Here is a 20,806-nt window from a genome sequence, read left to right as displayed (position 1 = left end):
CATGATTACCACATCATGTCTATTATCATGGAGGTTTACCTACACATGTATCAATTTTCTCTTGTTGGTCTGCCTTGAGTGCGATGCAACATAATATAAAAGTAGTAAAGTATAGATCCAATCCAAGGAAATTGTAAGGCTGGTGCAAGTTAGTAACCAAATGATGTCCAGTAAGGCTGTTGGATACGTGCTTTCCTTTTTCTTCATAGAATTGTCCCTTAAGATTTAGAATTCAATGCTCTCTATTTTTTCTCTTGTATGCCTTCTAAACTGATCATAATGTTGTTTTGATGTATGTGCACTCATTATATGCTTGGCACATATGTTGATTGACTGTGTAATTCACCAATTTTTGGCTGATAGAAGAAACATCCCATTATTGGCTTCTTGTTCAAACCAACTCTTCCGAAATCTTTGATTGTTCTTCAAAAAATGTCTCAACAGCTTTCATGATCTGCATTGTTAGCTAGACTTGTTGAAGAGAGGGTCTATGAAATGTGTCAATAATTTCTATTTGAAGGAAACAGCTTATTGGGATTCTTTTGGCAACTGACTTCACTGATCCTTTTGTTTCCTGATTAGTAACAAGTGACCAAAAGCATAATTAATGTAACTTCTTAATGTTGTGGCTCCTTGCATTGGTGTATGTTTCCAATTTGTTTCTCTTCTTTCAAGACAACTTTACAGTTTACACACACACACAGACATAGAGATAGAAGAAGAGATGTTAACCTTTGACCTAACTTACTCTGATTCTATGTATAATTAGTCATTATACTGGATACCTTGAGTGAGGGGATAGAGTATGGCCATTAGTAACTATCCCATGCAGTTCAAACTGACATGGTCATTTCCAGTTAATGTTCATTGCCATTCTTCATGTGGTCAAAGCACACATGGTCTTGGCTTACCAATCAGTGGCTTCATCAACTTGCCATATTATCATGACTCATTTTTGTGATTGACTGAGCATTCTTGATAACTATAGGTCCAACTTCCAAATGCTGCTGTTGGAAGCCCATCTCCAATGACTAAGAAATTATATCAAGGGTTCTATGGTGAGTATCCTTGGTTGTGCATGACTAGGTCATCACTCTATATAGGAAATAATATTGTTAGAGGCAGAAACAATATGGCTCATGATTGCCAATTCAAAGGCCAAAACTTAGGCTTCTGAAGGCACATTATAATATGCAACTAAATGCAATAAATTAAAATGATATTTAATTATAAATGGTAAAAGCAATCATAAAACTCTAAAATAATAATATATTGCCTTTGATGGGGTGTTTCTCAGAAGCAATCAAGATGTTGAAGTGCTGTATCTTTCGTAGAGGACTAGAATTAATATCTATTTGTGCTAGGCTGCCAGCATATATATCTTTTTTCAAGACTCCAGAATCATGTGTCGTATGACATACTTCCAACTAAAGAAGCAAAAGGTATGGCCATTCAGAGTTATGGGAGGCTTGGTGATTTCGATATTCATTCATTGCAAGTTTGAATCAATGAGAATATTATGTAATATATTAGAGAAGAAGCTCTATGAAAATGTATGGAAATGAGGCCTAATTTTTAATGCATTGCATTAAGGTTGGGCCAGTCGAATATTCTCCTTCATCACACTTGTACGGTTTAATCAGCCCACTTTTCTGACATGAATGTCTAATCTTTTCTGTGAATGAACCTCTCCTTCCTTTGGGAGAGACATTGTCTTGAATGAGGCCAAGTTCTCTTACAAAGATTGTTGGGCATTAATTAGCCTTTTGGTTTTTCATGTATCCTAAATATGTGTCCTTGAAGTTCCCTTTTTTTTGTTTTTTCTGGTATTTTAATTGCGGCATCTGTTGTCAAAAGGAGGTCCTCTATAGTGACTACATTTAAATTTTCCTCTTCAGGAGAGGTGTTTTTCAGCAGATTTGATATAATGTTCTTATTATGAGGGGCCCATCGTTAGGGGGATTTGATTCTTGTGATCCTTCTATTTTGAGTGCAAGGCTCATGGCCTTTTGCCTAGCGTCTAGCTTTGCTGTTATTATTATTTTTTTTAGCAAGAACTAGCATATTTCATATTAGAGAGTAGCTGTAGCCACACTTGTCAGCATAGTCATACAAATATCTGATAACTGTTCAAAAAAGCTATGTGTAAATTGTCCAACATTAGAAAATTATTAAGGAGTCAAGGCACTATGTCACAGAGGATTTTGGATAACTACTACTAGTATAGATTCTGAAAAATAGTCATGAAATCAAGCAAAATTTACAAAACAGTAAGCACTATTACCATATAAAAGCATGGTGGCTGTAAGCATCCTCCTGAATCCCTGATTCTCTGTGCTGGATAAGAAGTTCTGGTGCACATTCAGCATTTCCACATCCTCCTGTTGCTGCTGCATTGTCTCTTCCTGTGTTTGTGAAAATTCCCAATCCTCAAGGAACCCCTACTGCAGCAAATCTGAATCTACTTCACCTACTTGATTTTAATATACATTATCAAGTTATTCTATAAATACTGAAGCAAATTACTTCTGCAGCCTACACTACTTTAATATTTGATTACATGTAACAGAAAACTGAGCAAAAAACAAGATACATAGGACACAGTTTTTTTGGACAAAATAGTCCCTGGAAAAACTCAATGCGGGAAAACGTAGCAGCTTTGAGGGTTTTCTATTATTAAGTAATAATTCTAAATACAATGCTGGATGCCCTCCCGGCAATCCAGTGACAGAGAAAATACAGTGGCGGAAAACTGAGTGAGTTTTACCTCACTTCACCTGGCAGATTCCGGCTACAAAACTGGCTAACCCCTGCTATCTTTGTGTTGGCCCTGTGTAGGCCCTGCGTCAGCCTTACAAGCTCTGCGTCAGCTTTGCGCTGTCTCTTCTGCCCGCTGCGTCAACCTTCCCGGTTGTTCCGACAGTTTCGGCTTTTTGCGTGGAGGGCAGCTTTTGCTTCTGTGCTAGCCATTCTGACCCTGTGTCAGGCCCGCGTGGGCCCAGATTGGCCTAGCATCAGTCCTCCTGGTTGCTGCGCTGCCTCCACTAGCTTCTCTCTGCCTCTCTGTCAGTACTCCCAAACTATCCCTGCCCCTCTGCTGCAGAATGATCACTCGGTTCGAAATATTAGCTTCCTAGCCCCAAAAATCGAACTCTAGATCATTTTGTTTTCTCCGTGTGTGTCTCTAAATGAACCCCAAGCCTCCTTCTTATAGTTTTCTTGTTGAGACTTCAACGGCCGAGATTAAGTCTCTAATCAACGGCTAAGATTAAAACTTGACTTGATCTGCCTTCTAGATCATTTTCACCCATATTTTGATTAATACCCATTAATATTTCAATTTTCCTAAGTTTAGACTTAGGAATCTCATTAAAAATATTAATTATTTTAATAAAATACAATCCGGGTGGAATTTCACCAAACAGTTTCTGAGTTCTTTAGAACGCATGTGCTTTAGCCTCTCCACCAATTTTCATGGCTAGAGCACATCTGATGCTACCAAAAACTAACAATGCTACCTCCTCCAAAGCAGACCCTATTGAGTGCAAGGCTCATGGGCTTTTGCCTAGTGTCTAGCTTTGCTGTTATTATTATTTTTTTAACAAGAACAAGTATATTTCATATTAGATAGTAGCTGTAGCTACACTTGTCAGCATAGTAATACAAATATCTGATAACTGTTTAAAAAAGCTATACGGAAATTGTCCAACATTAGAAACTTAATAAGGAGTCAAGACACTATGTTAAAGAGGATTTTGGATAACTACTAATATAGACTCTGAAAAATACTCGTATAATCAATCAAAATTTACAAAACAGTAAGCACTATTACCATGTAAAAGCATGGTGGCTGTAAGCTTCCTCCTCATTCTCTGTGCTTGTTAGGAAATTCTGGTGCACATTCAGCATTTCCACATCCTCCTGTTGCTGCTGCATTGTCTTTTCCTATGTTACCTCCTCCATAGCAAACCCAATTGACATCCTAGCTTCTTAATTACCTGAGTTAGTGTTTCTTACCAAACCCACAAACAGTTGCTAAAGAGCAGCACACTCTCAGCTTGAAGTGCTTCAATTTGTCTCTTTTGACCATGCAGAGTTTTGATTATGAAGGCAGATTCGGTATTTCTAACTTCTCTTCGTGAGTGCATCCTACCAGTAATTGCAAAAATTTAGTTCCTATTGTCAGTGATATATATTATATTCCTGATGTCTTCTGAAAAATTTGTGGATGTCTGTGGTTTCAACTGCTATTCCACGCTCCATACTGACAACACTGCATAACACCTGAAATAAACTCTTATCCAGCTATCAGTCTAACGTATAGCACTTTGATTGCTTTCCAACATTTCCTCAGAAAAAGATAAGAAGTGCAAAAAGCATGAGAGAATGCTGACTTTTTTGGTATTTGCACAGAGAAAATCAGAGGCTTCTAGGGGAGCAGACTAGATTTACACCTTCAGTTCCATGCCAGCAAGCTAAGCCACTCGAACCAGAGCCAAAAGAACCTGAACCATGCTGACCATGCAGACCAGAAATAGCACCGGAAACTCGCAAAGAGAACCAACCTAAGGCATCAGAACCACATGAACCAGAGCTAACAGGCCATGAACCCCTCAAGTCTCCAAAGACCACTTCAGTATTCCAATTTGAACCAGGGCAGAACAGAAACAAGAGCCACAGGCCTGGAAACCACCAGAAGTCTCTAAATTTCAATCTGAAATGAACTCCATTATCCCATCTGCAATAACACTCAACCTTCAGAGCAATTGATGAACCTGATCCCTCATTAATCAGCAAATGGGTGAGGATACTCCTGGTTGATTACTTCTTGGTAGCCATGAATAGTAATTACCCCCCCATGCAAAATATCATGCCAATTGTCCCTTATGAATGATTGTTTCATAACTATGGATTAATGCTTAGGGGATGGGGTAAAATGCCTCCCTTCCTTTTGTTTTTAGTTTTGCCACAATCCAGGAGAATTGCCTTGTTGGTCAATCTATCCATATGATTTAGCTTCTTTAGTATGGGGAAGAACTCCACACTTTCATTTGTAGCAACCTCCTTCTTAATTCTCTCGATAGTTCTTATAAGCTTTCCTCACCCAAAGAGGAGGCCCTTAGCATCAATTGATAATTAATGCAGAGTCCCCTATGACAATAAGTCTTTTAATATCATTTTCATCAATAATCCTCAATCCCTGGAATAAAACTAATGCATCTACTTGATTGTTTGACGTCTACCCAATCCTCATTCAAAGGTGTTTTCTTGGTTTCGTTCAGGATCAAGGATGATCCCTGCCACACCTGTTACGCTTAGGTTCCCTTTTGAAGTAACATCAAAGAAAAATATAAACTTGCATTGGAACTCCTCTTAGGAACTCCTCTATGCACTGCCAACCATAATCATTTTAAAACTGGATTATTCAAGAAAGTTTCAAAATATAGTTTATGCTAAACTGTGAACATTTCTTTCCAAGATTCTGGGATATTGATATTAGAATAATGCTATTTAGTGTTTAATGCTCATTCTTATTAGATGTTTCTATTTTTATCTTTTTAGCAGTTTCTTAGAAGAAACTGGTTGTTTCTATTTCCTAATAGAAACTTGATGTTTCTATTTTTGTAAATATCTCTGTATTACTTATTGAGCTTCATTTGCTCATGTAAATCAATTCAATTCATTCATTGATTATGGTATCAGAGCTCAAGTATCTTTCGAAATAATTTTTCATTGCTTGAAAAATTCTATGGCTCATTTCGAAATTGCTCTTGGAATCTGATTTTTTTTGGCGTCAATTGTTTTTGGATGTCGTTGTTGAATTGTCTGTTCGATCCGAGGGTACCTGTTCCTAGAGTCTGGGATGTTTTCGGCTACGGTTTTCTTGCGCGATTTGCCATCCTAGAGCAGCTCCAACAGTGCCGGAATTGTGTCAGAGGCACCGTTTTTTGTCTTATTCTCGTCCAGCGCCGAGAGGCTAAACATCGTGGCTACAATATTCTCATGGGCCGCCATCGTGTGCCCAGGCACGTCAGTTGCAGTTTGAACTTTTCCGGCAGCGGGACATTGCATCCGAAGTCGCTCAGGAGTGGGCAGGCTCAGAGAGACAAGGACGATAAAGCGGGATTCAGAGTTGTGGTGGTTCTCAAATTTTTTATCCACGCCGGTCGCAGGGCTCGCAGATTCCGCTGCGCTTTCCAGTACTGAGGTGGGTAAACGGAAGCCAGTTCTCGGGCGTTTGCCTAAACCAAGAACCGACGGCCTTTTGTGACGATCTTGGAAATGCCGTAACCGTCCTGCAGATCATATGGAAACCCCTTAGTAAAGCCGAAGACATAGGAGTTTGGTGTATCCTCAGAGGTTCTCGATAAATACTGGTCAAGTGACGATCCACGCTGTAGCGTTCTTCATTTCACGATATTTCACGATTTCCCGATGCAGGCGGACTTTCCCACAGCGCTATCGCTGTTCAAACGACATTGTTTCTTGATCCCCTCTGTCTCTGTCCGAGCTGGAGGAATTTTTTTGCCACTCGTGAAATCTCTCTGCGTGGTCTGCGGAAGCAACGGCGACGATGGGACAAAGTGACGGTTAGGATCGAGCGTCGGTTGCGTGTGATTGATAGACTGACGGCTAGGATCGTGCGGCGGTTGTGTTCTCGCCATTATTATTAGTTGTTACAACGTTTTGCACATTTCCGCGAATTATTTGAGGACGTGAGACTATTTCAAATTGCTCTCCATCTATTTCTAGAACTGCGTGCCATCTCAGAGACAAGTTCTGCATGTGCTGCTTTAGTTTAAAGGCTGAGATTTGGAGTATTAGAAGGATGTGTTTAGTCCTATTACTGGAGTAAAGTTTTGCGCTGTTCTTTTCTGTACCTCAGCAAGAGTTAGTTGGAACTTGGCATTTCCATAGCAGCATATGTCTCCATCTATATACGAGTCTGCACAGCACAAAGCAATACGTGTCATTTAAACAGCAACCGTTGAGCAAACCAAGGAGGGGCCGCTGATTTTTTTTTTGGCGTGATACAAACTCCTTTGTTGTTTTCCGTGTTTTGGGAAACGTGCAGATGGCTTCGCTAACAAATCTGATGTTTGAAGGCAGTCAACGCTTTAATGGCAAAAATTATAACATCTGGAAACAGAGAATGTTGACTATTTTTGAATATAGGCGTCTTGATCAGCTCGTTCTGAACAAAGAGCTCCATCCTGGTACAGTTGGCACTGATCAAGATAAGTTTGATGATCGAAATCGAGAGGCCGTTATGCTTCTCAAGCTCTCTGTGACTAATGATCAGTTATCGCAGATTCCTTCTGGCAAGACAGCTGCTGAGATCTGGCAACATTTGAAGGAATTGCACGAGACATCCGACAAGAGCAGAGCTTTCTTTCTCAAGAATCAGTTGTTCTCCATCATGATGGACGAACATATGTCTTTACAGGAACATCTTAACAAGATTAAAGACATTCGAGATCAGCTCGAAGCCATTGGTCGGACCATGGAGGAAGAAGATATGGTAGTCATCACTTTGAAAAGTCTACCAAAATCTTATGAGCACTTCATATAAACACTCAACATTACCTCCACTAATTTTGATCTGAAATTTTCGGAGCTATGCAACAAACTCATGCAGCAGGATCGTTGGAAACAACAATTTAGTAGTGGTGCCTCATCAGCCTCCTCTCAGTCCTTTCAGCAGAAAGGTTCTCAGTTTTTTGATCCTGCTAGGAAGGAAAATGTGCAGTGTAATTATTGTCACAAATTCGGCCACATGAAGAAAGATTGCTAGCAGAGGATTGCTTCTGAACAAAAGAAACAGGGAGGGCCCCATCAGACAACAAATTTTTCAGAACATTCCGAGCAGATAGAATCTGCCTTTTACGCCTTTATGGCTAAAAGGTCTTCAGATCATGTCCCGTCTTCGGCCTGGTATATTGACTTTGCTGCATCACGTCATTTCTCTCATAGGCGTGACTGGTTTATTGACTTTTCACCTTTCAGTGATTTCGTGGTATTCGGTGGAGGTGAAGAGTACATAGTGGTTGGCAGAGGTACAGTTTAGATCCAGTCTGGTGGGCGCACACTCATCTTCCTGAATGTGTTCTATGTTCCTAGTATGGAAATTAATCTGTTGTCTGTCAGCCAGATTATGGGGAACTCTCCTCAGCTTGATGTAGTGTTCAGTGCGCACAAGTGCTCCATTATCTACAGGGAGACTAGTCTTACAGTTGCTGCTGGCCTAGAGGATCATGGTCTATACAGGCTTCTTGACACTGGTGATTCTTTAAAAGTGGCTCTAGCAGCTCGTGTTTCTCCCATCAGCACTCTGTGGCATCTAAACATGCAGTGTCTCTCTCAGCTCTCTTGGGAGGGACTTGTGTCAGGGTTACCTGATATTCAGACTCAGCAATTGGGAGTATGCGGCGCTTGTCAAGCTGGCAAGCAACATCGGTCTTCATTCAAGGATGGAGAATCTTGGCACGCATCTAAGGTACTCCAATTAATTCATGCTGATATTTGTGGTCCTATGCATACATCTTCTATTACTGGTTGCAAATATTTTTTGCTTATTGTAGATGATTTTAGTACAAAGATGTGGGTGTATTTTCTAAAATATAAATTTGATGTATATAGTATCTTTCAGAAATTTAAATCCTTAGTTGAAAAAGAGTCTGGCTGTAATATCATAACTCTTAGGACAGATAACGGGGGGAATTTTGTTCTTCTGCCTTCTCCAACTTCTGTGATACTCATGACATCAAACGTCAGTTAACTACACTCTACACTCCTCAGCAGAACAGTGTTGTCGAACGTCGCAACTGTACGGTTGTTGAAATGGCTTGTTCCATGTTACAACACAGGAATGTTCTGAACAAATTCTGGGTTGAAGCAGTATTTACTGCTGTCTATCTTCTTAACCGATCACCTACTCAGGCTGTTAAGGGGAAGACTCCCGAAGAGGTTTGGTCTGGCCGTAAGCCTAAGATCAGTCACCTCAAAGTATTTGGCTCAGTTGCATATGTTTGGATTCCAGCTGCTAAGCGCTCTAAGTTGGATTCCAAAAGCCAGAAACTCATGATGATAGGGTACAGTGATCATCACAAGGCCTATAGGTTGATAGATATAGCCACTGGTCGTCTTAGCTTCAGTCGTGATGTAGTATTTGATGAAGACAGAGGATTCTTTCAGTCTCCTCCTTCTGAGCAGTGTTCTGAGGATCAGCCTCACAGTGTTCTTCTTCCGGTAGGTCCACCTGATGGGAGGGATGATGCAGCATCAGTATTTGATGATGCACTACCTGAGCTTCCTCCGGAAAATAACCCTCCTCTTGCTGCTCCTATTGTTCTTGAGCCTTCTCCATCTCCTCTTGATATTGGTTCCTCTACTCTTCGGCCTAAATGGTGGGCTAAAACCATTGGTGATCTTCGGGATAATGAGCTCCTTGAAGGTAGAACTTCTAGACATAAGAGCAAACAACAGTCTATAGTAAATTTTGCTCTTATGGCTAACCTGCACAGTATTTTTGAGCCTCAAACCTATTCAGAGGCTAAGGGTACACCTGAGTGGGAACAGGCTATGGAAGCTGAATTCCAGAGTCTTCAGAAGAATCACACTTGGACCCTTTCTGATCTTCCTGCAGGGAAAAAGCCCATTAGCTGCAAATGGGTGTATAAAGTGAAATACAAAGCAGACGAAACCCTAGACAAGTATAAAGCTCGCCTTGTTGCTCGAGGGTTCTCACAGAAGGAAGGCATTGACTACGAGGAGACCTTTGCTCCTACAGCCAAGATGAGTACCATACGGCTTGTCCTTGCCTTAGCAGCTCAGTTCAATTGGAAAGTCCATCAGATGGATGTAAAGAGTGCTTTTCTGAATGGTGACTTACAGGAGGAAGTCTACATGACGCAGCCTCCAGGATTCAAGGTTGTTGGTCAAGAACAAATAGTCTGTAGATTAGTCAAATCACTCTATGGTCTGAAACAAGCTCCTCGGGCTTGGTACATGAAAATTGATCAGTGCCTCACAAATCATGGTTTTCAGCGGAGTCCATCTGATGCAAACTTGTATATCAAGCATACTGGTGATGATATTCTGTTTGTGGTTGTTTATGTGGATGACCTTATCATTACTGGCAGCTCAACACATTTGATCCATGGGATCAAATAGGACTTGTGCAACACTTTTGATATGACAGATTTAGGACTTCTTCATTACTGTTTGGGGGTTGAAGTCTGGCAGACTGAGAATAACATCTTTCTCTCTCAGTCCAAATATGCCAGAAATCTTGTGGACAAATTCAAAATGCAGGATTGCAAACCTGCCACGACTCCTATGGAACCAGGGCTCAAACTTTCAGCTCAGTCATCCTCACCTCTTGTGGATGAAATTTTATTCAGGCAATTAGTGGGCAGCCTCTTCTACCTTACTGCCACTAGACTTGACATCAGTTTTGCAGTGAGCTACATTTCCCGCTTCATGTCAGCGCCTAACGCTGACCATTGGATAGCAGCGAAGCGTGTACTGCGTTATGTACGTGGCACTCTTGATTATGGACTTCTGTACACTCGAAGTTCCGATCCTATACTCAGTGGTTACACAGATTTTGACTGGGCCGGTTCAGTTGATGACCGTAAATCTACAGCTGGCTATGTGTTTAGTCTAGGATCTGGTGTTGTCACCTGGACTAATAAGAAGCAGTAGGCAGTGGCTCTCTCCTCAACAGAAGCAGAGTATCGGGGAGCAGTTAAGGCATCTTGTGAGGCAGTTTGGCTTCGACGTATGCTTGCGGATATGCATGTTTTCTAGACAGATCCTACTCCCTTGTTCTGTGATAACTAGGGAGTGCTCAAACTTGCCAAGAATCCAGTCTTTCATGAACGAACAAAGCATGTAGAAACCCACTGTCACTACATTCGCCAACTTGTTGAAGACGGATCCATTCAGTTGCGATATGTTCCCACAACGGAGCAACCCGCCGACATCTTCACTAAGCCTCTTGGTCCTGATAAGTTTGTAAAATTCAGAGGGTCTATCGGTGTTGTAAATAGATTGAGCATTAAGGGAGGGTATTAGAATAATGCTATTTAGTGTTTAATGCTCATTCTTATTAGCTGTTTCTAATTTTATCTTTTTAGCAGTTTCTTAGAAGAAACTGGTTGTTTCTATTTCCTAATAGAAACTTGATGTTTCTATTTCTGTAAATATCTCTGTATTACTTATTGAGCTTCATTTGCTCATGTAAATCAATTCAATTCATTCATTGATTAATTGACCTTCTGAATAATTTCTTCTAAAACATGATGCCAAACTCGCAAAGAGTATGGACACTCAACGAATGAGCTTCCTTGTTTCGCTTGCTTTGTTGCACAAGGCACATTTGAATGGAACAAATATTTCCTTTCTTTTGAAGATTCTGATAGTTTCTTATGGACCATGATTCGACAAAAAATATTAATGAATGGGTGTTACTTGACAAGTTCAAAAAAGACTATTTTATCTAGACTTCAACGAGAATTCAAAACCTTTGAAGTCGCATCCTCTATCATTAGAAATGTTTTTGTCCATAGGTGCACATCCCCCCATGTTCGTGAAAAGGAGATCAAGAGCTAGAGGGAGGAGTAGAGGTGGGTTGAAAGAGGCTTCCAACCAAGCCATTGATTTCCAAGAGCATTCCATTTAGATGTATCAAATGGAGTTGTGAGCCCATGCTTCACGAACCAATCTTTCAAAGCAGATAACTCTTGTTTTGTTTCCAATGGGGATTTCCTAATATATTGTCAGTCCAAATGTTTATCATTTTGCAATTCCTAGAATCCATGTTAGCTTAAATTGGATTAATGGAGTCATCACCTTTTAAAGTTTCCATATCTATGATCCCTTTATGTCTGTTAGAGGAGTGTCCAAGCACAGTTTCCTACTCTACTATAAAAGTATTTTTTACTAAAACAATTTTCCACATTCTTGTTCTCTGGAACTAGTTGCTAAAGAATCTTTGCACCCATCATTCATCAGAAAGGGGTCTTTAATACCTAGGCCTCCTTATCTTTGGAAGATCTCATTGTGTTCCAATTGATTAAATGGAACTTCATGGAATCATTTTACCCCCTTGCCTCAAAACTTTTTGAACATCTCTCGCCACCTACTACATGATTCTCATGGGAGCTAGTATCATTGGGCATTGAAAGATTGAAACTGCAGATAAAACAAACTTGATGGGGACCTGTCGCATTTAGCCATTTGCAAACCCCATTATTGGATCTTTTTTTTCAATTTGCGTATCATTGTTTGCCAAAAAACCGAGGTCGGATTACTTAATGATATTGGCATCCTACATATTTAAACGATGTCCTTGTGGTTGATTGGGAAAACCCAATAATGTTGAGATTATTAAATTATGTAACTGCAGTGGGTATTTAAGTCAACAAAGTCAAAGGGAAATTATTAGTATTTTAATTATTCAAGTTGGCCCCAAGATGATAGGTTGACCCCACCTCTTGAAGGGGTTTGACCCTTGGTCAAAACCCAGTTGGTTTGACTCATATATTGACATTCGATTCTCCTCATTTGGCATCATCTCATCACCAATTCGGATCTACTGAAGAAGGTTTCTGTTCACACGTACGAAGGAGGAAGAAGACACCTTGACCAACAAAGTTTGACCTATTCTACTTCTGTTTGACCAATGTTGACTTGATGTTTTATGAGCTATGTTGACCGAATCTTTGACTGGTTTATTGGAGCGAATATTTTGGCATTTTTGATTGAAGGTTGACCAATTTTATGGACAAAAATTATGGTGTTGACTTTTCTATTTTGAATAGCTTTGACCGCAAGTCAAACTAGGTAGTTTGACCGAATCTTTTTGTGTAGTAGCAAGGCCGAATTCAGTCCCTTTGACCGTAGTTGACGAGTAGTAGAAGGTCAAATTTTGGCCTCTTTGACTAGATTTGACTTGTGAGCAGAAGTTTGATTTTCTCTCCTTTGACTTGGTTTGACTTGGAATATGGTATGGTCAATGGGATGATATTTTCACTGAAAAATCAGATGTACATTTTGATTGATTGAACAATTTCTTCTAAGAAAATATTTGCTGGGTTTTTCCCTGGTTTGGGTTTTCCTAGGATAAAGTTTTGTCTCTTGTGCATCATTATTTTACTGTGATCTCTATTGCCCTACTGTATTTATGGTTGAAATTTTCTGAAGTGTAATTGCTTTATGATCTGGAATGTGCTAAAAAAGTCTTGTATCATTGGAAGCAATTATTTGGCAGAAAATTTATGCTTGTTTTAATTGCACTATAAAAATCAACATGGTATTAGAGCTTTGGTGAAGGGCATTGAGATCATTCTTGAAGAATTCTACTGCAATGTGATTGTTTGACTAGATCTATGACCATGGGTTCCTATACCAAGATAGAAAACAAGTTGGAAGGTGCTACAAATTTCAGGGCATGGAAGACAAAGATTGTTCTTATTCTTGCAAAGAATGCTATTTTGGACCGTGTGAAAGGCAAGGTAACCACACCACAAGATAATGAAGGAAAGTCAAGGTACAAGAAAATGAAATCACAACCATGAGGATTATTGTTGAATCTATCAAAGGCCATCTGATTCCATATGTTTCAGGGTTGAATTCTCCAAAGAATGTATGATGCCCTAGTTGGATTGTATACCATTCATAACATTGGTTAGAAAATGAGTTGGAAGAATAAACTTCATGATGTCAAAATGACAAAGGCTAATACGATGGCTTTATTTTTCATATGGATCTCTCAATGGAGAGTTCGACTTCAAGCTATTGATGAAGTTATTCCTGATACAGAACTTGTGACTACAACGCTTAATGGTTTGCCTAACTCATGGGATTCGTTTACATCTAGTATTTGTGGCAGAAAGGGAACTCCAAGTTTTGAGGAATTATGGACCTCATGTACTCAAGGGGAATCTAGACTTGTCTCAAAGGAGAAGATTCCAAGACCTCAAGACGATGACTCTCAAGCTTTTTCCGCCCACTCTAAGAATGGCAAAGGAAGGAGAAATTTTGGAAGGTTTCAAAGGAATGCAGGAAGAAGACCCCTCCCTCTCAAGGAAAGAAGGATATGTTGAAGTTTCAATGCTTTCGTTGCCACAAGTATGGCCACTATCAAGACAAATGTCCTGAAGGAAATATTAATAATAAGAAGAAGAGGGGCAAGCGACATGCCTCAATTGCAAACCTTGATGATGACCATAATAAGAAGAAGTCAAAGAATGACAATTCTAATGATGATAATGATATCTTCTTTTTTGCTCTTACAGGTTCTATTGCAAATAACAATGACATTTGGCTGGTGGATAGTGGTGCTTCTAGGCATATGACTGGAAATTGTGAAAGCCTCACAGAGTTGGTGGAAAATAGGACTACACAAAAGGTGGAGCTTGGTGACGATGGGAAATATTCAAGTATGCAGTCAGTGGCATTGGATTAACATCCTTTCAAATGGATTCAAGAGGTAACATTTTCTTAAATGATATATTATATGTACCTCGTTTGAAAAAGAATTTGGTCTGTACTTCATGCTTGGAAGATAAAGTTTATAGAGTTTCTTTTGTTGATGGACAAGTTCTTGTATGGAGGAAAAACTCTAGTTTTGATTCCGTCAAAGTAATTGTTGTTTGAGAAGGAGGCCTATATAGACTTTTGGGACGATCACTTCAAGCGTTGGTACATAATAACACCGATCTATGTGAATTATGGCACTTAAGATATGCTCATATTCACTACAAGGCTTTACCTAGCTTGAGTGATATGGTCACAAGTTTATCAGAAATGCAACTGGAGCATGAAGGTGTCTGCAAAGGTTGTGCATTTGGAAAGAATACCAAAGGACCATTTCCAAGCAGTGATAGTAGGTCCAAAGTGCTGAAGAATGTAACTAGTGTCTGTATTTACTATTTATAATTATATTTGAAATGTATTTGTCAAAAGAAATAAAAATAAATTTTATTATTAAATAAAATGACTTATTAAAGCATGGGTTTCATGCTTGGGTTAATGGATTTTAGGTCAAAGCCTCCATTGAAGGCTTCTAGTGTTTATGTCAAGTGTCCTTGTCCATGTCATATTGTAAAAAACTCTTGGGATTTATTTGTCAAAGAAGAAATTAATTTTATTGTAAAATAGGTCAATTAGGCCTCCTCCACCAAGTTGGCCTCAAACTGGAAAAGTTGGCCTAAACTGGGGGGCAAAACCACTATATAAGGGAAACAACTCGACCTCATTTTTCACTCATTCACAAAAAGTTTGATCCGCAACTTTTGGGGCCAGAAAAAAGTGTGAATTTCAATGGAGAAGAAGAAAAGGGATAGCAAAGTAGAAGGAGGTCTCTCACAAGCATAAGAAGTCAAAATTCTCTCTCTTTTTCCCACATGTGTGAAGTTGCTGGAGGGGTCGAAATTCTGCAGTTGCTGGGGAGGTCGAAAGTTTGAAGCAATTGGTGAAGCTGGGGCCGAAATTTCTAGATTGATGCTAGATTGTAGTTGGTGGACAAGAAGAGACTATTGAAGGTTGTTTTATCTCATTGAAAGGTTGACTTGGTGGAGGAGGAAGGTCTGTAGGTCTAAGGTCTTGGTCTATCGCATTTTGAATTACTGAAGGAAGAGTTCTTGACGAAGTTATCTCCTATATAGTGTTTTTAGCCCTGATTGAGTGCCTATAACTGATGTCCTTGATCTTAGTGTTTTGGTTTTGGTAGTGATGAACTAAGATAAAAGAAGAACATAAGAAAAATAATAAGAACACAAGGAAATCACAAGTAATTATCAAGAGAAAATCTTTTTGCCTTTCTGATTTTCCAACATGGTATCAGAGCTAAGGTGAAGAAGAAGGAAAAAGGTAGTTTGAAGATCTATTGAAGAAAAGGAGATTGAAAGAAGGTCATTAAGGAAAAGGACGACATAAGAAGAGAAATCTACTATCTATAGGAACTATGTCAAACTCAATGAAGGGAGAAAATAAACAAGGAGGAGTCTCCAACTACAAGGCATGGAAAAATAGGATAGACCTCATCCTCAAAAAGAACAAAGTTTTGGATCTGGTTCTAGGAAAAATCAAGAAGTCTACACATGAAGAAAAAAGGCAAAGTTTAGAGAAACTGAAATCTTGGCCATGAACCTAATAGTGGATGGAGTAAAGGACAACCTCATTCCATACATATCCAATATAAATTGCTCTCAAGTAATGTATGAGGCTCTATCCAAATTATTCACCATAAAAAAACATTAGTCAAATAGCAAGCCTCAAGAATGAACTAAGAACTATCAAGATGAAAAGACGATACTGTGGCATCCTTCTTTATAAGGATATCGAATCAGAGATGAAGTTCAAGCAATAGATGAAATTGTACTAGAAAAGGAGTTCATAATTACTGCTCTTCTAGGTCTACCGAAATCTTGGAGCGCTTTTGCATCAGGAATCAACAGTTGGAAGGATACCCCAACATTAGAACAAATGTGGAATGCATGCAGTCAAGAAGAAGCTAGAATATCATTAGTGAACAACAAGGAGGATGAAGAAGAGAACATCTTGAATGCCTATTCTGCTCATCACAAGAAGAAGGGAGCCTTCAAGAAGTTCAAAGGATCAAAGAAGAAAGTAGAATTATCAAAGATTGAATGCTACAATTGTCATAAGACGAGTCATTATAAAAATCAATGTCTAAAGAATCCAAGGAATGTGAAGAGAGAAAGAGAACATGCGAATATTGTTGATGAAGGACCACCAACTTAGAACAAGACAGAAGAATCTGAAGTCAAAGACCTATTTGCCAAAGACTCTCAGGGATATGATCCCTTACATATCCTTCTACTTTTGTTTTGCATTTTTTTCCTTTATGTTTTGATTTCTAGAACTTTATAGGTCTAACATGTCTTGTTAGAACACCTTTTATTTTTAGCTGTATGTTTTCCTCAAGATTGGATTAAGAGGGAACCTCCACCATTCTACCAAAAGATAAGTATTTAGTACTTTGTTTTCATCTTTTCATGTTTGATTTCCTCCTCACATCACGACTTGTTTGAGTTGTATGCTAATAACCTTTATATTTTCCGTGTTAGGAAAGATTGTTGAATACTCGAGTTATGGGGAGGCTTCAGAGGATAGACTTGAAGCATGTAAGAAGTTTTGTTGCAAAGGGAATCTTTCAAGATTTGATGTCCTGTAAGGTTTGTTAAAGAACAACTCAAGGTATGTATTGAACTACAAGCTTTGTTATAAAGTTCTCTTCATGAAAAAGGTATGTTTATTCTTTTTTTTTTTTTTAAATTTGCTTTACATTACTGACATCGTTATGTCTAGGGTTTTTGAATCGTAGAGATTCTGGTTAGCGTGATTCATCATTAGATTGAATCTACCCTCATTATATTATCATTCTTGTGGAACCTTAAAAAGGTTCACTGTAAAACCCTAACTTAAGGGTGTGTCAATATTTATGAAACCCTAGTCTACTTAGGGTTATTGATGAAGTCTAGAAATTCTATTCTTTTTGTGTTTAGGGTTTTGGTATTGTTATGATGAAAACCCTAGTCCTTTAAGGTTTGCTGGTAATGTCTATGTTATGTATTGAAGCCCTAGATCTTTAGGGTTTGGTAAATTAGGGCTTATAAGCAAAACCCTTGTATCAGCTAAAATGAGGTCCTAGGAATGAAACCCTAGGTGTATATCCATCTGTATGATCGAAACCCTACCTTGAATGAAATTGTTGTATTGATGTTTGTGTCATTGGGTAGACAGTATTATGAAATGAAAGGCATGATTATGAAATCCTAGTTATGTATATGTGAGTGTGCTAACCTATTTGTTGATGCTCATAGTTTGTGAATTATAGGATTTGTAACAAAAACCTTAGTAGAAATTGATATTCTAAGACTTGATGATATTATTGATATGCTAAGTCACCTGACACAAAGACACGGGACACACAGGACACGAAGATTCGAGTGTCCGACACTAGCACGTTGATCGCCAGGAACATGACACGTATATATATATATATATATATATATATATATATCTGTTAAAAATTAGATATTTCTTACACAAATTCTCATTCATCATACAAATTCAGACACAGATCTACATTGTAAATTTAAAATTTGTACGTTTTACAAAGTAACATTATGCATACAAATACAATTGTGACAGATTCATCAATGATCCAATAGGAGAAAGACAAGAAACTTCAAACTGCAGTTTTCTTACTAGGTCATCAAAATCAAAATGTGTTACATAGGTAGTAGCAATGCCAATGGAAAATAGAAATAGCAAATACAAAACAACTACAAGCCTCAAGGCAGTAGGTAGCTCATGAGTCATCAATCATCATCATCAAAGTCAACATCACTGTCATCATCATGGTCACTACTGCTCTCCTCTGTTGCATCCTCCTCCTTTGTATCCAATGTCATCTTTGCATCTGCTGGTGTGGAGGATCACTGTTAAAATTGGCAACTAGGGCCAAACTCCATGTGGGTCACCTTATTTGGGACAACTGAAATTTTTCTTGGATTCTTCTCGTCGAGAGGTGTAGGATTGATCTAAAGATCATCCGATTCCGATGTGTATTCATGGAGATATGAATTTATGTGTTATGTGACAATTCGTTAAGGTCGGCCAGCAACCAAATTACTTGCACTTGTCCTCAACGTTTTATTATAAATAGAAGAGGTCTTCAAGTCATTTTGACACACATCTCTTGTGATCTCTCTCCACTTGTTTGGGTTTTGGTGGTAGGAGAGATCTATAGGTGAATATGCTGCCTTAGAGAAGATCTAGCCCTAGCCCTAGATGTAATAAAAGAAGGCTCTACGCAGTCCTAGGAGGAGACACCTCTACGCAGTCAAGGAGGGTTTTATGTGCAGTCAAGAGGAGGCTCTTCTAGTAGCAAGGAGAGGGTTTCTATACGCTATCTAAAGGGAACTTCATCGGTGTCAAAGGAAGCCCTAGATGCTGTCAAAGAGAAGTCTAAAACGCAGTCAATGAAGCATGCCCTAGTCGCAGTCATGGAGGAGTCTTATCACAGTGAAGAGAGGCTCCTACATTGTCCTAAAAGAGGCTTTTATAACGCAACAAGGAGAGGCTCTAACTCTATCAAAGAAAGCCTTAAAAGAGCCCTAACCGCAGGTCTAGAAGAGACCTTAATCCACTGTTTCAGGAAGCCCCAATGATGACCTAAACGCAGTCCTAAAGGAAGAGACACAACTACTATCTTAGAGGTGCTCTAATGTCCTAAATGCAGGCCCTATTCTGCAACATCAAGAGACCTAATTGGTAGCCCTCATCTAGCTCCTATTTGCCATCATGAAAAAGGCCTTATACGTAGCTCTATTAGCCGCAATAGAAGAGGCCCTAATCAACAGCGTACAAAGACCTAAGAGGCAGCAAGAAAAGTGGTCTTATGCTGCAGCAAAAGGAAGTATTTGATTAGCCTTAAAGTCACATTGCTGTAGGTGACAGCGTGGATTGTTTTGGGCATGATCAAGCTATTCTTGAACTCAATTTGTTGGATAGAAGTATCTGCTGTAAGGAGGAGCCTAAATCTGATTCCTTAAGAGCTGATTAAGGAGACCTAAGTGTCAGCCCACTGCTGGGCTAGGCCGCAGGCCATAGCCAGCAGTTGGAAGCAATTAAAGTACTGCGTTAAGAAGGATAGCAACCCCTCAGGCAATAGACAGTTGGAGCAAATGTGTAAAGGCAAGTTGCAATCAATAGGTGGACTGTGGGGTTTGTTTAGAGTGCTGTAGCTCACAATGTTTGTGCTCTATCTAGTGTCCAGGTCTACCATGAAATGCATCAGTCCTTGCTACATATGAAAGGTGCCAGATTAGCAACCTTGACATGATCAGTGAAGCAACAAAGGAGGAAGAGCTTTATAGAAGGAAAGCTTTAGTATTCTGGGTAATTGGTTGAGCTGCTCTAGGCCTATCATCTGTTGCATTGTGTCATCTTCATGGTGAAGATCTCTGATGTTTGATCTCTCATTTTGGCAAGTCAAAGTGTTGACTTCAAATGTATTTGTACTATCTCTCTCTCTGCTGAACTATTGAAGAATATAAGAAGAATTGATCAAGGGTTTCCCCACATTGGGGTTTGTCCCTCGCTGGTGCCACATCTTGTGTCCTCTTGTCTTGGCTTGTCTTCTGCTGTTTATGTTTATGTTCTATCTGCACTTTACTATCAAGCTAATGTGATTGCTAATGTGAATATTGTCATTGGGCTAATATTGAAAATTGAAGTAAATTGCTCTAAGCATATAACATACCTAAATTTAACAATGACCCCTAACAATATCACGATCATCAAAAGTGACAGGCTTTAGCACTAGCTCATTAAGATGCAAGTTGGCTAATGCCAACTCAACACTGCTGTCCAAACCCATATCATCAGGAAGACATCCCACATCTTTGTCTTTCCCTTTAGCCACTCATCCATCTGCCTGTAAATAAGACGAAGGTTGGTGTGCACATACACCATTGTCTTTGCCCTGTATTGCTCAAGCCCGCTCTTCTTGACACTATACAATTTCCCATATCTGCTCCAATTCCTCTCGCAACAAGAGGATGAAGTCACCTGAGAGAGGAGCCTCATGGCTAATTGCTGTAGAGGAGGGTTTGTTGCCCCATGAGTTTCCCACCAAGAATAGGGATTCTTAGCCCCCTATCTATAATCACATCATATTTTGTAAATCGACCAGTGCTAGTGGAAAAATCTGCAAAGGCATACTCCACCTCATCAACGGATGCTCTATCGCCTCAATGCATCCTTC

The 20,806-nt window shown here is 39.3% G+C and overlaps 1 protein-coding gene across 2 annotated transcripts in view; it reads left to right on the top strand.

Annotated features, from left to right (window-relative positions):
- LOC149170335 (lipid phosphate phosphatase 2-like) overlaps positions 1-20,806 on the top strand; it is a 170,382-nt gene that overhangs the window by 24,406 nt on the left and 125,170 nt on the right. The gene's annotated exons all lie outside the window — the stretch shown is intronic.

The sequence above is a fragment of the Pinus tabuliformis genome, chromosome 4_2 (assembly GCF_031772625.1).
Source record: "Pinus tabuliformis cultivar Carrire ecotype Pingquan chromosome 4_2, CPIR1, whole genome shotgun sequence".
Classification (NCBI taxonomy): Eukaryota; Viridiplantae; Streptophyta; class Pinopsida; order Pinales; family Pinaceae; genus Pinus; species Pinus tabuliformis.
This window is presented reverse-complemented; position numbering and strand designations above follow the sequence as displayed.